This window comes from Humulus lupulus, chromosome 8 (assembly GCF_963169125.1).
Source record: "Humulus lupulus chromosome 8, drHumLupu1.1, whole genome shotgun sequence".
Taxonomy (NCBI): domain Eukaryota; kingdom Viridiplantae; phylum Streptophyta; class Magnoliopsida; order Rosales; family Cannabaceae; genus Humulus; species Humulus lupulus.
This window is the reverse complement of record NC_084800.1, coordinates 109293788-109305416: the sequence shown is the minus strand read 5'-3', so window position 1 is coordinate 109305416 and position 11629 is coordinate 109293788. Positions and strand designations below refer to the sequence as shown.

Sequence of the window (11629 nt, the reverse complement as noted above, 5' to 3'; positions counted from 1 at the left end):
AGAGAGGTGAGTACTCTAAAAGAAAAGAGATGAAAAGAATGAACTAAATCATCGAGTAGATACTTACCAATAAGAACCTCAAGTTCAAAGAACTTAGATGCCTAACCAAGAATAAATAATACTGAGTTAGGATTTGAGTAGAGAAAAACTATAAGAACTTAAAGAAACAATACATAAAGGAACTAAGAATAAGGATACCTTTGAAATTGCTATACCCGAACTACTCCTCGAAACTGAAATACACTATGAACCTTACTTCCCAAGTGTTTAATAAGCTTATAATGATAAAGCTTATAACCCCAACCCAAGTGTTTAACACTCTAAAGTAATCCTAGCAGCTTGTAGGCTCTGAACTCAGCTTGAAGAATGAAGAAATGGTTGGGTACTAGGTCTTATTTATAGAGTTAAAGAATGAAAAGATCTTCATTTAGCTTGAATAAAATAATGGCTTTATAATTGAAAAACATTTGAATAATCGTTCAGCAGAGGCTGAAGACTCGGTCAAAAAGAGTCTGGACTTATCAAGAGGTTAATGATTAGAATGAGCTTGGTTTCAAAATCATTTGAAAATGCAGCCCTAGAGCCGATATATCACCTACCATAGGCGATATATCGACTGGGCTCATATTCCCAAGGCTCGTCGAGGTGGTCGTGCGAAGTTACATGATTTTCGTATCCCCATGTGGCGATATATCGCCCCCTAGAGCTGCGATATATCGGCATACGCTGAAATATTATACACGTAATTACACTTTTTCAGCCTAATTTGAATTGAGCAAACAGCCTTGACTAAGTCCTTTAACAATTTCAAAGCTGCTAGGAGAACTCTAGGATTTTCAAATATTACTCTTAATAAACTATTCCTTAAAAATACTTAATTTCCCATTAAACATACTTATGACAAGTGCTATTATCTTATTGGGTCTATCTAAACCTTATAGTATAATAAATATCATCTCCATAATCAGTCATATTAATCAAACCTTAGGTTATAATTAATATTCTTAAACTATAGGTTAAACTTATAAAATCTACAAGTGTTGCTACAAGTGTCTAACTAAGTCCCGGCTTGAACCAAAATCCACAGTAATAAACATACTATAACTATTACTAGCTATTACTATTGCTACTATCTAACTACACTACACCAAATACCCATTTCTATAACACATGAATATAATACTAATAAAAAAGTGTTATGCTAGAGTAATATATTGGGCAAATTTATCAAAAAAAGGGCGGTAATAATTCCACCATCCCGCCACACTTAGCTTTTTTTTTCATTTGTGAGACCTGACCCGTCATTCTCCTTTTTCCTCATCATTCTCTCTCCTCTCTCTCGGATCTCTTTCTCCCACCAGACCCGTCGAAGCTTTGACCACGCGGGCCCAAGCCCTCACACGACACCAGAGGCGAACGATGACACCGGAGGCCAGCTCTTCTTCTCCTCTTCCTTGTGTGAGACCAGCTAGCTCGGGCCGGTTCAGCCACGATGGTTTCGGTCTAAGAACATTGGAAGGGTTCAATTACGAATCTATTTTGGGGCAGTGCTGCGAAATGCCTGTTGGGTACGTCCATATTCCGGTGGGGATCGCGGGTCTGTTGTTGCTCGATGGGTTCGAGTATTCGGTGCCGATGGCGACTACGGAGGGTTGTTTGATTGCGAGTACAAACAGAGCTTGCAAGGCTATCCATTTGTCTGGTGGGGCTACCAGCGTGTTGTTGAGGGACGGCATGACCAGAGCACCAGTTGTGAGGTTTAATTCCGCCAAGAGAGCTTCCGAGTTTAAGTTCTTCTTGGAGGACCCTGAAAATTTCGAGACTCTTTCCATCATCTTTAACAGGTTAGTCCATGCTTCATAAAAATTATATGTATATATGTAAAGTTTTATCTATTGTTTGTGGTTATGGTGATTGAAATTTTAACACGGAGATCGATATCATGTTTTTTTTCCTCTAATTTAATATAAATTTGAGTAATAAAGCATTAGGTTGAATCTGAGGAACCGAAAGTATTAAAAATAAATAAAGAAAGAAAGAATAGAAAAATCACGTAAAGGCTGAATCTTTAGTCAATATACATCTGTGAAGTTTCTTTCAAATGTCAGATTCATCAAACAGTAATGAATATTAGATTTGAACCATTTGTCTTATTGGGTTTTGGTCATCGTCTCCAGGTCTAGTAGATTTGCCAGGCTCCAGGGTATTCAGTGCGCGATTGCTGGAAAGAATGTGTATATCAGATTTACCTACAGCACGGGAGACGCCATGGGGATGAACATGGTTTCAAAAGGAGTTCAGAATGTTCTTGATTTCCTTCAAAATGACTTTCATGACATGGATGTTATTGGCATATCTGGTTAGTTTTTTTTATTATTATTATTATATTTATATTTTTAGACCATTTAGTCACTTTTCTTTCTTGTGAACTTGTCAAATTTTTCTTCAACCGGAGTTGTTGTTGCTGCTGTTCCTTTTTTCAGTTGTGTACAGTTATAAAAAAATTTGTATGGTCAAGAAGACAATATCGACTAAATTTTTTGTTTCCCTCTTGTTCCTATTGGAAGCTTAAGTGATCGAATTTGTTTTCTACCTCAATTTCGGACCTGGTTTATTCCTAGGACAAGCTATGTATAATTCTTTTGTACATTGTTTTCATTCCTAATAGTTTTAATGAATATGTATAGTCTAATAATTCGTACACGCATACTTTTCAAGAAGTCATCGCTGATAATGCTATCCCCACCCCAATATTTAAATGTTTGGAATTTGAATATTTAATGTCATTGTCGCTGCCATTTGTTTTTCATTGAATGTTAGTACCTGTAAGGATTAATCCTTTATCCAGGTCATTTTTCTATTCCTATCTTATTAGCAATTATTGCCCTTTTGTTTTGTTTTTTTTTGGTTGTGGTGTGGAGGTGTTAGTTCATAGCTTCCTATGTCATTCTCCAGTACCAGTTTCATGTTTTTCTACTATATGACAGGCAACTTTTGTTCGAACAAGAAACCTGCTGCTGTAAACTGGATCGAAGGGTGTGGCAAATCAGTTGTTTGCGAGGCAGTAATCAATGAAGAGGTGGTGAAGAAGGTTTTGAAAACAAACATCCATGCTCTTGTAGAGCTTAACATGCTTAAGAACCTTGCTGGCTCTGCCATTGCTGGTGCTCTCAGTGGATACAATGCTCACGCCAGCAACATAGTATCTTCAGTATTTATAGCCACAAGCCAAGATCCAGCACAAAACATAGAGAGCTCTCACTGGATTACCATGATGGAAGCTATCAACACGGCTCATGTCTCTGTGACTATGCCTTCAATTGAGGTAAAACCAGTAGTTCCATTCCAACACACAATCAATCATTAAAGATATGCATTAACATTATTTCCTATATATTTTATCTTCAGGTTGGTACAGTAGGAAGTGGGACACAACTCGCTTCTCAATCTGCATGCCTGAACTTGCTTGGCAGGAAAGGTGCAAGCAAAGAGTCCCCAGGAGCTAACTCTAGACTACTGGCCACCATTGTAGCCGGTCCGTTGTTAGCAGGTGAGCTCTCTTTGATGTCTGCTATAGTAGCTGGGCAGCTTGAGTCAAATGAAATACAATAGATCCAGCAAAGACATGTCAAAAGTTGCATGCTAAACAGGTACAAAATAAAAGAAAAAAAAGGGAAGGGGGGGTCCGGGTATGATTATCGAGCTACAATTAAAGAGAGAAGAGAGTCCACTAGTCCAGGTTGTGTTGTTTTGGGTGGTGTACATGGGAAAATGTTTGGGGGGGGGGGGGGGGGGGGTTCAATTTTCCATAGCTGTAATAAGGGTTTTCGGTATCTTGTGGTGGAGGAGGAGAGAGAGACAGAGGGAAAAGTAATATAGCATGGGGGTGAGTTGGGTTGGGTTGGGCTGGGCTGTACAGGTTTTCTCTTGTTCTTTTTTTGTTCTTTCCAACTTCTCTAATTTGCATTATAAGCCTTCTCTCTCTCTCTCTCTCTCTCTATCTCTCTCTCTCTCTATACATACATACATACATACATACATATATATTGCTCTCTCTCTCTCTCTCTCTCTCTACTTTTTCACTAAAAAAAGTCTATTTTACAGAATCTATTGTGAGTGCTCTTAAGGCTTATAATGAAAATTCTCATGTACACTGTTAATGACCATATTAGCTTATGAGATCTGAGGGCTTTAGAATATCTAAGTTTGTTATTCTCTGTTTTATAATGCTTTATTTGCTTTATCACCTGTTAATAGATTAGAGGAAGAATTATTTAAAGATTACCTTTATTATTAATCTGTTTTATAATGCATGTTTTTGAACACTACTTGACAATGCCTTTGATGCTTTTGTATCAAGTAACTTGAACTTGTTTGCAGTGAATTCTTGTTTACATTGGATTTGATTTTGTCGGTATCTATTTTGGCCAATCTTTGCTTCTTAGATTATGAACTTTTTTTTTTGGCCTGATGATGATAGTTTTACACACGAGTCTTCGGTTTGGTTATATCTTTCTGCTCCCACCATTATCAACATTCATTATAAGCCTCCAAAGGCCATTTGCTGCATATTTTGTGTCAACATATCGTTACTCTTATTATTATTGTTGTTCTCTAAAGGATAGAATAAATTATCTGTTGGAAGTGCATTTATGGTGGCTTTGGTGAATGTCAATGGCAGTGGTTGTAGTGGTAATGGTTTAACCTTCTGAATGATGTGATTGAATTTTTAGCAAGTATTGCTACAAGGTGGCTTCAACATTGTTGTTTTCTTGAGGAACTTGTTGGATTGAGTACCACATTGTGGTTTAACGTCTACTCTCATTGATACTTTTCTAGGAATGGATTTCATTCTTTTCAGTACTTTTTTTTTATCCAAACCTTTGTTGTAAATATTGTATTTTGTTTCTCTTTGTAAAATTGTATTATATCACTACACCAAATACCTCTTTCCATAACACAAGAAGATAAGATTATTTAAAAAGTATTATAGTAAGGATGGTTAAAAAGTGGTAAAGTCCAAAACCAAAAAAAAAGGCGGTACTTTTAGTAGCTCCCGCTAAATTGAAATAGCAAGCAATTTGGTCTCTAGTTTTTTCACATGTAAAATAAAATAAAATAAAGAAGAAAGAAACCATTTCTCCTGCCCGAACCTTATACTTTCCTTTCTCCCTCTCTCTATCGCATTTTTTCTGCTAGACTCGAACAACGACGGCAGGGGCTCGGGGAATGGTGGTCGACGGCGGCAAGGGGATCGGGGTCGGGCTGTTCGGTGACAGGGGGCTCGGGGCTGGGCTCGACAGCAATGACTAGTGGCTCGGGGCTGGGCTCGACAGCAACGACTGGTGGCTCGGGGCTGGGCTCGACAGCAACGACTGGTGGCTCGAGGGCTGAGCACGACGGCAACGACTGGTGGCTCGAGGGCTGAGCACGACGGCGCAGGGGCTGGGCACGACGTGGAGGCTTGGGGGCTCGTTGGGGCTGGATGGCGTGGAGGCTTGGTGGCTCGTTGGGGCTGGACGACTCAGAGGCTCGATAGGTATGCGTGCTTCTTTTTCTCATTTTTATTTATATATGGCCTCACTCTCTTTTGCAATTAACACAAGATGCTTCCCGGAAAAGATGTAGCAGCACTCATGAATGTGAAGACTAGAAGGCTTGCTTGCAGTTGTCGAAATGTGAATGGGGTAAGATTTCTCTACTCTGCTTTTCATTGTTTCATATTTGTTAGATTGATTATTAATGATCGTCGGATTCTTGTTCGGGAGCACGAGGAAACAATTTCATTTTACTTATTGGATTTTGATTGATATCCTTGAATGTAATTGATTAGTTTCATTGTTTGAATAGTATAATTTTGATAAAATGTGAGCATGAAAAAGTTAGATTAAATAATAGGATTGGAAGTAGGTTTATTTTTGGGGAGTTCTTTGTTTAAGTTATTTTCTGAAATTTGTTGTATTTACAATGCAAGAAAACTGTTTGATAAAATATCTCAAAGACATATTGACTTGGAGATAAAGTAATAGTTGAGGAAGCAACAAGATGAAGCAGAGAAATGGTTTTGAGCTTTGAATATGTAATTGGGATATGTAGCTGACACACCTTTGTGAATATATGGAGTAATTTGAATATGCAGTTGAATATAATATATGATATGTAGCTGACACGGCTTTGTTAATATACAGAGTGATTGCTGCTAATTTAAGAAGTGGTTTTCAGCTTTGAGGTAAAGTGTCTTCAGTCTATATTTTTTGTTTTACTGATATTACTATACCTTTCTAAATCTAATTAATATTACAGAGAGAAGAGAGTTATGTATATAACGTATGCAAATATATATGACAGATTCTTAGTTTAGCTTTAGCATGGATTGAATTTATATATATTTTGGTGAGTAATTTTTCATCTTCTTTTTATTTATGGAGGAAGAAATGATTTTATTTCTCATGATCACATAATAGAAATTTGATTCTGAAGACTTGCCTTTTATCTGAACATTACTCACAACTTTTCTAAAGATCCCCGGCACAATATTTGCAAGCTGGACTACTTCATTGAAAACCTGTCCAATATTATGTATGTATATATACGTGCAAATGAATGTAGCCTAGAAATGAAGTTATGAATTACCCAGAATCACTGGTTGCTTTAAATAAAAGTAATAAAGTAATATATAATGTTACTCTACTTTGTCTGAGATAATTGTTGGATTCTCTTAAATTTATTACTCTACTTTGTTTTATTTTGTTGAACCTTTGATCTTTTTCATTATCTAAATCAAGTCTCTAGTTATGATTATGTTTTATGGTTTTTATTCTTTGTTTCAATGCTCTATTTGACTAGACGTTTTGGATTCTTAAATGCAAACTGCAATTAAATTATTCTGAAAAGATGTATTTATCCAAATCAAGTCTCTAGTTATGTTATAATTGCTGTCCTCTTTCTAAGTCTCTAGTACCTACCAAACTATGAAAAAAGGCTCAAAATTAATGAGTTTGGACTAGTACTGTCAATCCAATATTTCTATAGAGGATTTTGTTAGTTGACAACTAATAGGGCTAAGATTTTATCAAGCAAATCAGACATATATAGCTAGTTCTAGATATTACATTGGCAGTATGAACACATTAGCTTATGTTTAATTAAGTTATTTATGACTTAGAAACTAGATAACATTAAATGTGTCTTTCATGTTTTATTAAATATTAGTAAATCGTTTGTATAGTTTACTTTGTTAGACTTTTGTTATTAAAATTGTATTCCCTGCATTGCATACATTCAATAGAGTTTATTTCCAAACTTTAATGGTAATGCTAACTCTCTTCTTTTATGATGAAACTATGTAAAAGTGCATGTATGCTGAAGTTACATATGGATTCTAAAAAGGAGCCATATAGCTAGCAATATTCTAGTGTTCTGTGTGAGTGTGAATCTTTTTTACATTACTTATCTTTGATGATAAAAAGGAGATCTCCTTTTTGAAGTCTTTGTATCATTTATTGCTCTTTACATTTTTGAAAAATGGTTATTACTGAAGAAAAACTTTTATATATTTTTGCGGTGTTTGATATGAATGTGAGAAGTCAAATTGAGTGAATGAGTACCTTTTCTATATCTATCATTTTTTTTTAAAAAAAAAATTGCATCTATCTTTAAGTTAAGACATGATGCATGACAGGTTTTGACTTTCAAATACTTCATTTTGAATACGAAAGACAAGTTCATTAATTATTATTATTATAACTTTATTTTGATACATTTCCAAATAGAAAAACGTGAAGAGTACTAATTAAAAAAATCAATTTTGCTTATAAAACCATATACACTTACATATTAAAACACATTCTCTGTTAAACGTGGGTTTGTCATACCTATTTTTTGTTCTTCTTTTCATTGAAAATTAAAGCTTTTATTTGGGTTGGTTTGTTGATATTGATTCTGGGTTGTATCAGAAAATCTGTAAAAATATATATAATAACATTGATATGTATAATTTGTATGGTTTTGTTTTAGTATTTCTTTCCATTTGTTTATCTAGTTAAGGGAAAATGAAAGTTGGGAGATGTAATAATCTTCATTATTAATGATAAATTTCGGTCAATACATTATATTTTGTGGTCGTTTTACTGATATTCTACTGATCTATATGTTTTTAACTTTAATAAAGATGAATAATATATAAAATGCATATAAATTAAGTTGGCTTACAAATTGTAACCATCCTCTACTGTCATCAAATGTTCCCCCTGCCCCCACTGTAGAGGAGGCATGTTGTGTTGCTATGATCAAACAAAGTGTAAAGTGAGGAAAGGCTTTCAAGGGGTCAAGAGAAGTCTCTACCTCAGATATATTGGATTTTTAACTATCTGAATTTTATGCACACTGGATTTCTGAAATTATTTTAACGTTTCTATGAGAAGGAATGTGAAGGTGAATCTAAATTAGTAGTGGATTCTTCTACGTTGCAATCTATTTCCACAAAAAGTTACTAGGTATTTATGTTGAAACAGAATGAAATCATCAAGTAATACAATTTTCCTTGTGGTCTTTCTGATGCCATAATGTGCTGATCTAATTCTTTGGAATGAAGCATTAAGAAAAACTTTAGTACATTGCACTACTAATGCATGCATATTATGAAATGCAACATGCATTAGGATTCTCATCACTGAAAAGCTGAGGAGATGGGATTCATTCAATCACATAAAGAGGTTGATAATAGTGAATCATTCTCTTCATATTTTCCTCTTCAACACTTCCACAACCATTGTTGATCATCATCACTTCATCACCATTATTTTCTCCTTCCTTTTCATGATTATTATTATCAATATTCTTTCCCCCTTTGACCTTGCATTCTCTCTGTTTGTTTGCAGGTATGTAACAAGGTGATGGGGGCCCGCGGCTTAGGTCGTGTGACAAGGAGGCTCAACTCGTGGGTCTACGGCGTGGCTCACTCGTGGGTGCGACGGTGCTTGCGGCGGTGGGTCTACGGTGTGGCTCGACTAGTGGGTCTACGGCGTGGCTTGACTTGTGGGTCTACGACGGTCTTGTACCAGGTTAGTTCCAAGTTTATGGTCTATATATGTATATTGATAATCTTTTCTCAACCAACAATCAATGTATGAAGTTTCTTGTTTTTTTTTTTGGCCGTAAGTCATTTGTTGCTTGTATAATGTTATTTACTTTTTTGATATGATGTTATATCCTTTGTTGCATTTAATTTTTGATAATGATGTACATTTCGAAAACTCCATTTCTGATCATTAAAACCTGTTTTGAATTTGGGCCTTTGATATCCTCATCCTCAGGTACTTTGACTGCGATGTTGAACGTGTCTTTAAGTTCTTTAGAAAGAGGTCAGTGATATTTTTTTCTTTTGTGTTGGAAGCTTTATCATCTGCTTCACTGACTTGCTCACTTTTTTAAATCTACTGAGTTTCATTATTTGAGATTGCTATTCTTAAAAGAACTCTCACATATCTTCTACTAATGGAGGATTGAATTTTGATTGCTGAGTGGTGATGGGTTGATAATGCTAGTCCACTTAAAACTTTAGATGATCATATTTTTCCCGAATTTAGCTGTAGTTTTTTGTTTATGCTTCTACGCCATGTTGTTGTTTCGGCTGTTGCGGTGTTTCTAGGATGCTACTCCATATTTCTAGGATACTAAGTTGTAGCAAGAAGTTGAAAATTGGATCATATTGTTTGGAGTAGAAATACATGTATTTTAGTGTTTTTTTTTTCATGTAAACAAAAAATCATGGATTCCCTGTACTTTTTAGCTTAAGAAATTTGCTTGTCATGTCTCATTTTCTGTTTCTTGTGAACCTTTGTTATTGACACCGAGTTAGATGCATTTTTTACTGACTCAGGTCAAAAGAACACTAGAATTAAGGCACAATATTTAAGTTTAGACAATGTTACAAAGAACTTGAGAAATTTCTATGCACAAGCTTACTTGGGACAATTACCAAAACAAGCTCCAAAGTATTGGCTTCATTTTCAAGTTTCTGTACTATCGCTTGGTTGGAATACTTACTTTGTCTCAAAGGCATATAGTACAGGTAATTGAGTTCAAACTTGCTAGTCAAATTATATTGAACATATAGTTGATTCTTATGAAGCTCACCATTAAGATACAATATCATACAGTATGCATAAAGAGGCATTAATTGTTTAATTGCTCTGGTTTCTTTTTCAAACTATTGCAGTAAACAGGAATTTACTCTCCAAGATAAAGAATCCACAAAATGATACCATTGAAGTTGGGCCTAGAGATTTAAAGCTGACCTTTTCGTCTACCTCAGGACAACTAAAACAGATGTACAATTCTAAAACTGAGGTAAGTTGTTTAATTTCATAAAGTAACCATGGAAATATTTCTTAACCCAGTAGTTACATATTATAAAATCAGGCAAGCCAACCACAAATGGGCACTAAAAATGGAATGCTAACTTAAGTTTATACCTCAGGACTTCTGATTTGTTATCTAATTTCATGCATTTTACAGGTTGAAGATTGCATTCCCCAGTCTTAACATGTTCCTGAATTTTGGTTTTAGTCTCTCTAGCTCTTAATTTCCATCCCTCAGAACTATAGTACTAAATTTCTAATTCAGATTATTTAGGAACCAGTTGAAATGATAGTAGAATTCTTCTATGGTGTATATTTCTAATATAACACATAAAGGAATATATAAATTTCCATGTTCTGGTTATCCAATTTATTAGAATTGTTTTGCTCTTTCCTCCTTTCAAGACAATTTTCAATAAGTTAATGGCCTTTATTATAATTATTTAGTTAATATATTTATATATTTTATATATGTTGATCTATATTCATGTGGATAAGCATAGCATGCTTGTTTGTGTCTCTCCTTGTTTGTTCAATAATGGATGTTGTCTCTCTTTGATGAATGTGGTGCTATTTGGAGAGACCAGTGATAAGGAACACATCTTGCTATACCCTGCTGTTTCGTCAAGCTTTGGAGTTATTACAAATTTAATTTAAACTTTATATGCTTACAGGTGGAAACTAGCTTAAGTCTTATGTTCTTAATAATAAAAGAAATTTTTTTTTTACAATGTGCAGGTATATTGAGATGATTTCTTTGGAGCAATTCTTGACAACATTTGTAGTTGAGGCCTTTAGAATGAAAGAATGTATGTCACTAATTTTTGTATACATTTCTTGTTTTGTATTTAGTGATAAAGGAATCTGAATTGGGCATAAATTATGTTGTAATATGATTTCTTAAGCCTAGACTAGTAGACTAAATATTGTAATTACATTTGAGTAATTAATAAAAATCTATTTATGTTACCTTATTTGGCTTCAACTTTCATATTTGTTTTCCAAGTTTTGTGTAAGTAAAAAAAGATTATGTTTCTCTAAGCTAATATAACACGTGTTATATTAAAGTGCAGTATAACACAAATAATGTGTTATACTAAAGTGTAGTATAACACAAAAAAAGTGTTATACTAAAGTGTAGTATAACACAAAAAAAATGTTATACTAAAGTGTAGTATAACACAAAAAAAGTGTTATACTAAAGTGTAGTATAACACAAAAAAAGTGTTATATAATCGACTATAAATAACATAATTCAACACTTATCT

General features: G+C 34.5%; 1 long non-coding RNA gene and 1 pseudogene across 1 annotated transcript; both read left to right on the top strand.

The window, feature by feature from the left end:
- Window positions 1–1419: 1419 nt before the first annotated feature.
- Window positions 1420–3682, top strand: LOC133795933 (3-hydroxy-3-methylglutaryl-coenzyme A reductase 1-like; annotated as a pseudogene).
- A 5786-nt stretch (window positions 3683–9468) lies between these two features.
- On the top strand, window positions 9469–11298 carry LOC133794001 (uncharacterized). The gene is made up of 3 exons (XR_009875071.1): window positions 9469–10072; window positions 10220–10350; window positions 11100–11298. It is a non-coding gene; the product is annotated as an uncharacterized LOC133794001 (long non-coding RNA).
- The last annotated feature ends 331 nt before the right edge of the window (window positions 11299–11629 follow it).